The sequence below is a fragment of the Cupressus sempervirens genome, chromosome 6 (genome assembly GCF_028749045.1).
Source record: "Cupressus sempervirens isolate cs-2001-9-10 chromosome 6, ASM2874904v1, whole genome shotgun sequence".
In the NCBI taxonomy this organism is placed as follows: domain Eukaryota; kingdom Viridiplantae; phylum Streptophyta; class Pinopsida; order Cupressales; family Cupressaceae; genus Cupressus; species Cupressus sempervirens.
The window spans coordinates 311,287,661-311,300,543 of NC_143123.1; the positions used below are offsets into that span (position 1 = coordinate 311,287,661).

At 35.5% G+C, this 12,883-nt stretch overlaps 1 protein-coding gene across 4 annotated transcripts in view; it reads right to left on the reverse strand.

Moving 5' to 3' along the window:
* Positions 1 to 12,883, reverse strand: part of LOC149552444 (uncharacterized) — a 169,636-nt gene that overhangs the window by 4,983 nt on the left and 151,770 nt on the right. The gene's annotated exons all lie outside the window — the stretch shown is intronic.

Consider the following 12,883-nt stretch of genomic DNA (forward strand, 5'->3'; position numbering starts at 1 on the left):
ACCGTGCATCTCAACTCTTAACTTCACCTTATATTATACCACCAAGATTTTTTTAGTGAGCCGTCACTTTATCCTTGGAATTAATCAATATGTATCCATCACAGACCTTAGTAAACACTAAAGATGAGCCTCAAAGTTTTCAAATGCCACGAGTTTATGCACAATGAGAGGTTGGCAGATCAAAAGGACCACCTCATTCATCTGACAGCAGGAATTCATAGTAGCTCTGCTGTGGTCGAAGTGGGAAAATTAGGTTGAGAACGTGATATATCAAGATTATTGCTATTCTTTATCGTCACTACCTTGTATCTGTAAAGTTGGAAAATTGAAGAGAACAATATATCTCATTCTTGATTTGTACGAGAATACAAACGTTAAGGGAGATTAGGAAACAGGTTGGGAATAGCTGAAACGCTTAGCAAAAGTAAACTCAAGTTTTCTGTTTAACTGGGAAGATTTAAAACAACATTCGACCACCCTGGTCATAGTAGGGCGTGTAAATTTCAGACAAGCTTCACAACTCTCCGTGTTGGCTGCATTGCTAGGGGACACTGAGGAGGGTACACAATGGATAAAGTTGGGAGCTCAATACAATTACTTGGTTCTGTATAAAGTCCTTACAGGCAACTGCTTCTGCTCATCCTTAGCAGAGTTAGATAGTTGTGTTTTCAATAATACATAAGGAACACGGTAGTTTTGCCAGCCGGCAATAGTAAATGTCAAACAAAGATAAAAACTTTCCAATCTTTTCTGAAAATCTTCTTTTGGTCCCTTTTGAATTCAGCTTTGTTACAAATTAATAGCCTTAACGAGAGCGTAGCAGGTAGAAACTCTGGTTAGTCATATCTATGTCTCTCTATACTACTGAGAAAACGGAACTGGATAGAGAAACATAATAATATTTTGGAGACCCACTACTTTTACTCTTTAGGAACTTTAAAAACTTGTTCTCATTCCAGTACTAGAGAACTAGTTGTATCATGATAAGAAGTGAATGTTCCTTCTTCAGTTAGCGAAACTGTGTACTTCTTAACTCGTCAGAACCATTCTTGACTAAGAATTTTTATCACTTTTGTTCCATGGGGCTGTTTGTTTTAATCCTTATTCTGGGACAAGAAAATACTTGTCAATATTGGAGCAAGTTCTGGAGAAATTCCTAGTTTTAGGGGATAGCCGCACAAAGCTGAATATTATTAGTGATTTAAACCTCAGGCCATCACGAAACACAAACAAAGAATAATCTATACCACACTGGTGATCCGTTTCCAGCCTAAGGAAACTTATTCACACAGATACGTAAGGACAGGAATATTTGAAACCACCTGCATACATTAAGCCAATTGAAAATTTGCACATTAGTAACCAACATTTTTTCTTGGGCTTCATAGTCATTTCATTAGAGAACGCATACGATGCACTTCTTGTAAGGGGTCAATTGATCACTTTGAAGGCAAACCACAACTAGAAGAACACACTCTCCATTGAGAGTAATGGAAGAAGTAAATAACTGACATGTGGAACCAGGCAGTCAGCCAGGAATTAGCAACGGACTCTGAGTTCAAAGGAGAGGAATTTGACATGGAAGGAGGGGGATGAAACTCAACAACTAGGGAATACAAGAACTCAAAAATTGTTCAAATGATGAAACCAGTTTTGAAACGGGTTGATTCATTGGCAAATAGAGGAATATGTAGTCTTCCACCTGAATTGCAATATGTTAGGAATTAAAGATCCAACATCAAAGAGTAACACTTTTCCTCCTGAGCATGGCGAGTACAAGGAAGGTGTGGCAAGGGTGGATGACACATTGGCCCATTAGTTCAATAGAGATAAGGCAGTTAAGTACGAAGAACCAAACATGCAAAACATAAACCTACGAAAGGAAGATGATCCAAAGACCATCTTGGTCGGGGATGACTAGGACCTCATACTCAAGACAACTGCATTCAGAATATTCATGAAACGTAAAGATGTTTTTACCTGGACGTACAAGGATTTGAAAGGCATACCACTAGAGTTGTGTGTACACTAGATTCCTCTCATATCAAGTGCCCAACTTGTACGAAAGAGGTCGTATTGTATGAATGAGAATTATGCCACCAAGGTTTAAGAAGAAATAGGAAAGATGATGGAGGCAAGCATCATTTTCAAGGTACAAATGAGTGAGTGGTTGTCGTTCATTTTCATCTTCATGAAGAAATAAACAAATCAAATCCTGATCCATGTGCATTTTAGATTTCTCTATGCGGTTAGCATCAAGGACCCCTTGCTCATCCCCTTCACTAACAACATTTGGAGGAGGTAGCAAGGTATGAGATGTATTCATTCATGGATTGCAAAGGCCCATGTGCAATGCACTGTGGAAATTAATACCAATCCGGTTGGGCCTTTGATGGTGAACAAAGATGAAGGGAGTTGTAAGGGTATGGGACTAACACCCTTAGTTGACAAAATATTTGTCCTTCCCACATGTCTATAATACAATACTTTGACCACATGGTCATGGTTTTGATCTTGCAAAAAGAGCTTGCTTAAGTATTTGCAATCCCATCAAAGAGTTACTATGCAATGAAACTTTCATCTAAAATGTCCTCGAAAGAGAAGAGGTTGTTGCTTGAACTGGTTTGCAAGCTCGACCTCTCACAATAGGAATGGAAAAGCTTGTGGAGTAGTAACAACAATAGGGGATTGACAAAATCATTTATTGTCTCTGTCAAGTGGAACTATATTATGCATTTGGTGAACAAGCAGCTTATAGGATCAATTTGGGTAGTATGGAAGATCAAATTGATTAATGGCCATATAAATGGAAGGGTATACAGTTGGGGTAGCCACTATCAAAACACGTAAGAGAATTTTTCATCTCAAACATAAAACATTCTACATGCTACACCATGTTATTGCATTGTTTTAGGAAGCCTTGAGGAAATACATGTCACTAGACCAGTGGAGAATGTGTACCAGCTAGCAAAGTGGAGCACTACAAACGAGCCATTTATTTCTGGATGCACCTCAACACTCTTACCATTGACAGCATATCAAAACCCTTTCAAAAGAGAGTTAAGTAGGAGGTGGCAGTGAGTATAGAGGACGGATGTCATATTCCTATTTTGAGATAGAATTTTAATAATAATTAAATTATACAATGTTAGTAAATAAATAATGAAAATAGAGTTATATTAAAACTAATACTAAAATATAAAAATAGGAGATAATTATTATTTAATCTATATTATCAATGAAATCATATTTAGTATGATATTTTAAATAATTAAAAAATAATAAAATCAAAATGAATAAATAAAGAAATTAAATTAAATACAAGAGACAATATTATAGAAAGAATGTTAACTTTCTAAATAGAAGTAAACAATATATTAATAATAAACACAAATAATTAAGTAAATAAATAATATAACATAGAATAATATAAATTAACTAAATCTAATGAAAAGTCAAGAGATATTTAACAAATATACATGACTACTTAAAATTAAGATATAAAAGGGAAGAGAGTTTATTTTAGAGAGGGAAAAAAAAGGAAGAGGAGAAGACAGGAGTTCAAAAAGGAAAAACGAAAGAGGAATATAATATGAAGAAAATAAGAAAGTGACTTTTTGAAAAGGATCTTGATTATGAAGTGTTGTGACTTTTCGAAAGGATTATAACTATGAAGTATTGTGACTTTATCTATTATGAAAGGTTGTGACTCTTGAGAAAGAAGAAACAAAAAGGGCCAAATAAGGATCCAAATGGACCATACATAGAGGAAGGTAAGAAAGGTATGTTTATGGATTATATTTTCTTAATTATAGTTATGAATTTGTTTGTTTATATATATATATATATATATATATATATATATAGGTAGAATTTGAAATGGATAACACGCGACTTAAAGATTTAAGATCAAGAGAGTGATCTTAATTCAGTTATAAGGCGGGAATATTCCGTAGATGTTAACATATGCATATGTGTCAAGGGCCCTAGATAGAGAAAGTCTCTTCTAGGAAGGACCTTAGAGGGAGCACTTCATAAAAGACAAAAAAGTAATCAAGGATCTAAGGATCCTCAAGAGGTTTATTGATCCTAATGTGGAGACGTCTTTAAGGTTGGGTTAAGATAGAGGGTAGAATAGTGAAATATATTTTATTATTGTAGAAATTCTAACATTGGTTTTCCAGATATTATTGTTCTTGCTAGTGGGGACATTACAGTGGTATCAGAGCCTATACAATAATAATATATATTTCACTATTCTATCCTCTATCTTAACCCAACCTTAAAGACGTCTCCACATGAGGATCAATAACCCTCTTGAGGATCCTTAGATCTCCAATTACTCCATCTTCTATGAAGTGCTCCCTTTAAGGTCCTTCCTAGAAGAGACTTTCTCTATCTAGGGCCCTTGACACATATGCATATGTTAACATCTATGGAATATTCCGGCCTTATAACTGAATTAAGATCACTCTCTTCCTAAAAGGACTCTCTTGATCATAAACAATTAATCATATTAAGTTCACTTTCTTCCTCAAAAGGGACTCTCTTGATCTTAAATCTTTAAGTCATGTGCGTTATCTATTTTAAATTCCACCTTTATATATATATATATATATAAAATCTACAAGTATGATTAATTAATATAAGTAAATTCATAACTACAATTAAGAAAATATAATCCATAAACATACCTTTCTTACCTTTCTCTTTGCATGGTCCATTTGGATCTTTATTTGACCTTTTTTGTTTTTTCTTTCTCAAGAGTCACAACCTTTCATAATAGAAATGTTTTGAAAAGTCACAACACTTCATAGTTATAATCCTTTCGAAAAGTCGCAACACTTCATAATCAAGATCCTTTTCAAAAAGTCACTCTGTTATTTTCTTCATATTATATTCCTCTTTCGTTTTTCCTTTTTGAACTCCTATCTTCTCTGCTTCCTTTTTTTTTCCCTCTCTAAAATAAACTCTCTTTCCTTTTATATCTTAATTTTAAGGAGTCATGTCTATTTGTTAAATATCTCTTGACTTTTCATTAGATTTAGTTAATTTATATTATGCTATGTCATATTATTTATTTACTTACTTATTTGTGTTTATTATTAATATATTATTTATTTCTATTTAGAAAGTTAACACACTTTCTACAATATTGTCTCTTGTATTTTATTTAATTTCTTTATTTATTCATTTTGATTTTATTATTTTTTAATTATTTAAAATATCATACTAAATATGATTTCATTGATAATATAGATTAAATAATAATTATCTCCTATTTTTATATTTTAGTATTAGTTTTAATATAACTCTATTATCATTATTTATTTACTAACATTGTATAATCTAATTATTGTTAAAATTCTATCTCAAAATAGGGATATGACAAAGGAAATGAGGATAGCAAGGAGGATATAGTGACAATCTCTTAGAGAGTGAGAGTGCAATGGTGGAAGGGTTTCAAGCCACAGGCAAGAATGAGGAAGGAGCAATTGTTGCAAAGAGGAAGACACCAATGGTAGCCAACTGGGAAGCCAGACCTCTGCATTGCCAAAAACTATATTTACTCTAGCGCAACTTCTATCCTCCATGCACCTAGTCACAACAGAGGGGGCATGTCAAGTACATCACACGCATAGGTTGATCAACTTTGAGGAAAAATAAAGTAGGGTCAAGTAGGCTTCGCATTGCAACCTCGTGAGTTGGACAAGCCACTCCTATAGCATTGGTGGTAACAGTTACAGTTAGAAATGTTAACCCTGTTGGTTCCCAAAACTGCAAATTGGAAATCCAAGAGCCTACCACTTCTTCTATAGGATTCCGCAATCAGTTATGGCCAATGAACAAGAATCGCCTTGATTCCCCTGCACTTTAGGCTCCGCTACACCTGGTCAAGTAGAACTTCTCCTCGAACCTAATCACTTGGTTCAAAGCTTTTCTATAACAAATTTAAGCTTTGGAGTTCTCCGACTGGCAAGGTCCTCAAACTCAATTAAAATGAAAACTGGATGCTAAGTGTTTGAATGTTTTGTATAAGGTTTGTTAATAATGGATTTGATACTTGTAGGAAGGAAGTTATAGATTTTCTGACTTCAATAATAAAAAGACTAGTGCCTCTACTCATCTAGGCAATAGAGTCAACTTCAGTGAATTTTCATGTACAACTTTATAATGTTTTACGCACTTTACTGCCAACAATTAAATAATAAAGATGTGACCGATCAAATATATACACAAATTAGTCCAGATTGAACTTTAACTCCTATGGTAGGGAGACAAACTGGACACAGATACGGAAACAACTTAATACTTCACAATATCTGTAATGATCAAATTTAAAATGCTAAATGACCATGTCCACTTATCTGACATTTAAATTGTATTCAGGATTCCAAAAAATAATTACAAAGGACGATTGGTCTGCAATTTAAATCTCCACGCCTTTAATAATAAACAAGGAACATTTTATTTTATTATAAAAATAAAATAATAGAATTTATATTACAAAGTCATATTAAACTCCTTATCCCTCCGTACAAATAATATAAAATGCTTCTTCAAAATATGAATGTTCTTCTGAATATCTGAATGTTATGAATTTATATTACAAAGTCATATTAAACTCCTTATCCCTCCGTACAAATAATATAAAATGCTTCTTCAAAATATGAATGTTCTTCTGAATATTTGAATGTTATATTTTTTATTTCCAAATACTCTATATATATTCTATCTAATAGAAGACCCAACTCTTCAAAAGAAAAGTCACATCTCTTTTTATAATAAATTATACCTCTTAATTTCAATCTCACCAAATTATTGATTGATATTTCCTCTAAATAGAAATGTTTATAACATTTCTAATGTTGACATGTTAATTTGCTTTAAATGGCCATACTTATCAATTTATCTCTGACTGGGGGTATGAGTTGCTTAATAATATATAGTTCCATTATTAATTCATTGAAGTATTATTTCAGGTGACACTTTGTACTGGCACATAGGAGAATTTATTTATTCTTGACAGAGCTTGATAGGCGACTTCTTCCATTAATCCCGTGCTTGATGGTTCCAACACACAATATGCCTATCTTCAAAGCTTTCGAGCTCAGCCTAATAAGCTTCTACATATAAAATGTATCTCCATGTTTGCACTTCTTGGAGGCTTTGAAACTTCTGCGATAAGCCTTCATCTTTACTATGTTATCCAAGTTGTTTGGATGTCGACGAAAACACCTATTGCACATTTGACGACCTTGTGTAACCCTTCAGATGAAACACAAACCTCCAGCAGCATTCACGGGGATTCCTGAGTGCATTTCTTGTAAATGATTACTACTTATTTCAATTTTAATACATCTATGTCACACTCGTATGATTCACTACATGAGTGGTTACTGTATACAACCATTTCATTCAGTCTGTTTGATACATATCATTTATTAGTCATTGTGTGATTGCCCTATTTAAACATTATTTGTCTTTTGTCATCAATCATAAGTCAAATCTGCAGGCCATGTGCGTTTATATCCATTCTAAATTTGGAGGGTCACGGTAATATTATCGCAACCTTTTATTGTATCCAAACATTCATTCCTGCTAGTACATTTGGATAGAATCTTCACTCCCAGTGATATCCTTTTAACCTGCAAATTTTGATGTAGGTCCGCTCTGATACCACTTGATGGAGGGCCACACCACTCTACCCACTCACAATCAAGAATGAAACAATATGAAGATAGAGATGACAAAAATGCTTCATAAAGCATCCATTAATACTTGAAAATTCACTACAAGAGCTTACACTTGAAGAGCTTCTATTTTCCGAACTTGATTACAAATGATAATAAGCCTTGCTTAAATAGGCACTTACCACCCCATGCATGGCTTATCCACAACCTTCTAGAATTCCTCCTACACAATATCCACAATCTTCTAAAACTTCCATAACTTTCTAGAATTACAACTAAGCACCACCATGTGGCCCAATTAGAAAATTACATTTCCTTTATGGATCACAACAAATATTAAATGCAAGATTTAAGAAACTTTCCACAAGCTTCTAAGATGCCACCTATACACCTCGATTAATGTAATGACAACTATTTTTCTTATTTTTCTATTTATGCCACCTATGCACCTCGAAAATAAAAATCCTCTTTCTTTTCTCCTTTTTATTTTTTTAATTATTTCTCCTCAAATTTTCGTCACTTTTCTCTCTCCTCCAGAATTTTTTTATTTTTTATTTTTTATTTTTTTCCCTCTTTTTTTTTTTTTTTTTTTCCAATAATTTTTCCATGCAAGATGCTCCTGCATCAAATTTATATGCCAAAGGTCTTGACACCATTTGTGTTTTTGTTTGGACCTACCGTTGCTACATATATTGTCATTGAAGATTGCCCGGACTACTCCCGATACCTCAATACATAATCTTTGTTGTTGTTGCATGGATTATTCAATGTAGAATGTTTTTGATTAAGTAAAACAGGTTTTATAGGGATCCTAAAACCTAAAAGTTTACAGCATAACAGAAAGGAAAATAAAAAGTCTAGCTAACATGAGATTGCTGCTAAAAGCCAAAAATCGACAAAAGGCTCGATGCCAGGAGGCAAAGGCTAGAAACCAAAACAAAGAACAAAACCAAAAGTGAAGCACACTATTGGTTGTCCTTCTCCAGGTCCTGCAAAGTTTTTGCAGCTTCATTGTACTTCTGACTATCCGCTCCTTCCTGGTTCCTGTTCTGGGTCTCCACCTGGTCCCTAGCTTCAGTCTGAGCCAACTCCACCTGCCTGAAATCCTTCCCATTCTTCTGTGCAGTATCCCTACCTAAGTCGGCTCTCATCAGAGTCACCCAAGTTGACAATATTCTCATTCAGAGTGTGCAGGGTGTCCACAATTTGTTTAGTCAGCACCAGGTGGATGGATTCGAACTTCTGGACTTTCTGTTCAACCAAGGAGAGTCTATCCTCTTGTCTGTCCCTGGTGTCCGGGCTGCCATGGATGTTCTAGTTACCAACTTGGGCAGTGTTCTTTCCTGTGGTCTCCTAAACCCTGCAGGTATTTTGACTGGTGTCTTGGTTGTTCTTTTCCTTAAGGGCCTCAATTTCCTGAAACAGCCATTTGATAGAGCGGAAATTGTCTACCAAGCAATTCTTCGCATTATTCAGGAAATTGAAGCCAGTTTCCCGCGTGTTGTCGGAGATGACCAATATAGCATGGTCAATTAACTCGTCATAGTGGGTTCTGCCGTCAAGGTCCTCCAACACTTGGATATTCACCGGTTCTTTGACAATACCCAGCCTAGCTCTGTCCATGTTGAAATTTCTCCAAGCCCTCCTCTTGTTCTTATTTTCCACCTCCCCACTTCTTTCCACCATAATTTCATTCAGGCAGGGATATGGGAGAGTCAAGGCCATGGGTTTCGGGAATCTGGGCTTCTTCTTGAATCAGGGCCTAGTCGGCCTTTCTTTTCCTGGGGTTACACAGAGGGGAAACAGGGGCAGCCTCCTCCTTGTCGCTATCCCTCCCCTTCTCCTCCTCACTCACATTGTCCTTCCCCAGCTCCTTGTCCTCTTCCTCTGAATCAGTTTCCGTCTCCTCCTCTTCCCTACTGTCAATTTTCTCCTCCTGAGGCTCAGGCTTGGGGGGAAGGGGGGGCGGCTCCTAAGACTCTTTCTACTGGGCGTACTGGACTTGCAAGCAACAGAGGTGGCTTTGGCATCCTCCGTTTTAACGAGTTGAACATCCTCCAAGTCCGAACTGGCAGTATCCTCCAATTCACTACCCGTGTCACCAAGGGATTTTCCTCTGGTATGGGCTTTCAAAAACTCGTAAACCAAGAGAAGAAGGCCTTCGTGGAGGGCGGGATTAGTAACAATTTTTTTCTTGAAACCCTGAATACCCTTAGACAAGGAAGTGTAAAGAAATTTGACTCGTATATGCACAAAAATTCTTTGTACCACATCTCAATATACTCGTTTATGGACCCAATGCCTTGATAAGCACACTATCATTTCTTTAACACATTTTCAAAGGTAATGTTGTGTGATATGACTTATGAAAGGTTCTGTAGACTATATACTGAAAACTCGGATGAAGTTCTCAATTAGGAAATCTTTCTAGATGTTAAACTTTCTTATTTTAATATCATCAATTGCTCTCTACTAATATATTTCTTTTCAGACATTAGGAATTATGTGTGCAGAGGTGACTTGAAAAATGAGAATACCATTCATTCTTCATGGGCTTCTCCATTCTCAGTTATCTATGAGATATCTGTGTGAAAGCTTAAACATTCTTATCAGTATCCATCTGCTTCACATACTACCAGTCCTGATGAAAAAGTCCCAAACTTTCTGTTCATTTTTTTCTTATCAGATCTGTACATTCTTCCATAGATTGGTTTGAATCTTACTGTACACCTAGCATAGGGAAATCATTGAAACATAAAAATATAATATTATTTGTGAGATAAAAAAGATCAGGTGCTTAAATGAAGACCCAAATTCGCCAAAATTTTTAGGCTCCGTCAAACCCCACCACTGCGGTGCCTACAGTGGAGAGTTTGGCCCCTGCAACTAAAGGATTATCCCTATGACAGAGGGTATGACCCCTGATGGAGCCTTAGTTTTAGCGTTCATTTTTTATAATGAAGAGTGGTATGTGGAGAGAAGGTTTCAGACTAAGGAATGATCCATACATTTTTATGCTTTTTAAAGCTCCATTAAGAGTTATTGCTATCAAAGATCATGAAATTCTTTATTTAAGCTTTGACATTTGACAACAGAACCTTTGGAGATTTGACAGATATGCTAAAAAGCAATCTGACCTATTTGGGAAACGCAGATGACTTTGGACTGCAAGCTCTTATGTGTTGAATAATGGACATTGCACAAAATTGTTATAATAGAGAGTTAGTCTTGTGTTTCTGGTAGTACAATTGCAGAGACTACTCTATCAGCCTGTGAAAACAGACCAGATTTCTGTTCTCATCTCTTGGAGATCATTGCTACAAAGAATTTGGAGAGTGCGGATGATGCACAGGTGACCTTGGCCAAGCAGAATGGATAGGTTCAATTTTATTTGGTGATCTTCCATACACAGATTATAAACAAAATCTGTGGGACCCAGTTGGTCGTTTGGTGGACCCTTTGTCAAGCAAAATGGCCTTGGGTGGTTACAAAAGAAAACTATGATTGAAAAAGATTCCACTTCTAATTTGTTCCTTCCATTCTTATAATACACAACGGTGAATGCCTTTTGAAGAAATTGATTTGGAATCCAACAAAGATAGGAAGCGGTCATTAGGCAACGTTTCTCGTGATTCGCAAGAGTTGTGTTCAGATCTATTTGACCAAATGCAGATTCTTGTGAAAAATTCCATACAAAGGCAAAATTGTCCTACAAAGACCAATGAAATTATCCTAGTTGATAGGTCCATTATGATTCTTGTCATCCATAAATTAGTTAAACGAATAACGAGAAGGAACAAGAAATAATTATAAATCGATTCTCTTTAAGGAGAAATTATACTTAGTCCTATGCAAATTGAATATGTGGGACACCGAATGTCAGAGACAAAGGGGATTTCTTAATATTAGATGCTGTCAATGAGAGACTCATCATGGGTTTCAGATTTATTTATCAAAGCAAGCAATATGAGATAATGTATATATAAGATTTAAGTTTGTGCCCAGCGGCAACCAAAGGTATTGGGGACTGATTCAAGACCAACATTGGACAAAGAAACAATGATTTGTTTAGTGACAAATCTTTGCCGATTTACAATACCGTCTCCTCGGTCGATCGTCATTTGGCGAATAAAACATATAAAGTCGATCAACTGCATTGCCAAAATTTTACATAATTTGGGTCCATAGCCCGGGCCAGTCACCTATTAGTTTACACGTAATTGGTCCAAAATCCCGGTCCAATTGCCCATGTAATATACCTTTAGGGTACAATTATTTTAAAGTTTTTGCTAGCCTTTACCTATTGTTTTATTATTGGACAACGCTATTTCACCATTTGGCATAACAAAATATTTTCCCTTCGGTTGGGTGTCGCCTACGATTTTACCGACGCGTCTCACCAACTAGGCTCGTTTAGCCAACTATTTTATATTTTGAGCTTACACAGGAAGCGTTGTTTTGCCTGCTTTTAAAAATCCCACTTGCAAATCCCGCGCAATTCACCCACAAAGTTTTATATATATATATTCATATGATACTTTTATTTTACAGAATTTGCTCTATTTTGATCTGGCATTTCTTATTGTTGTCGATTTGTCAAAGTTTCAGAGTGTTTTAGTGCATTGTCCAGTGACCACTACCAATCATGACTTGCGGTTTTCCTGAAAGGCCAAGGCCCACATTGCCAATTGTACAAATTTTTCAAGTAGGACTAAGGAAAAAAATTCCAACTGCTCTAGGTAATAGGTTGTCCAACTATCTTGCTCCTAATTCCTATAACAATTTAAAAAGTTGAAATTATAAAGGTCAACAACAAAATGTTTTTATTACTATCACTTACTAAGCAGTTAGTCATATGATTGAGTAGATGACCCAAGGAGGTTTTCTAAGGTGCTCCATTTTGCATCATTTGGAAGCTCTATTTTATGTAGGTTGTACAAAAATAGTTGTAACCTCATCAGCAGTGCATACTTCAAAGAGATATTTTTATATCAATCGAGCAATTTATCTATAGTTGTGTTCAATGTTGACAATGGTTTGATGCAACATGCAATTCTTTCTGAAGTGGTTTCCTCTGGCAAGTTGCCTAAATCAGAGGTCATGATGTTCTATAACTTTTTTATGTAATCTTATCTTCCACAGAATTTTCTTTTTGAGTTAGCTGGATTTGGTAACCCAACATTTAGCAT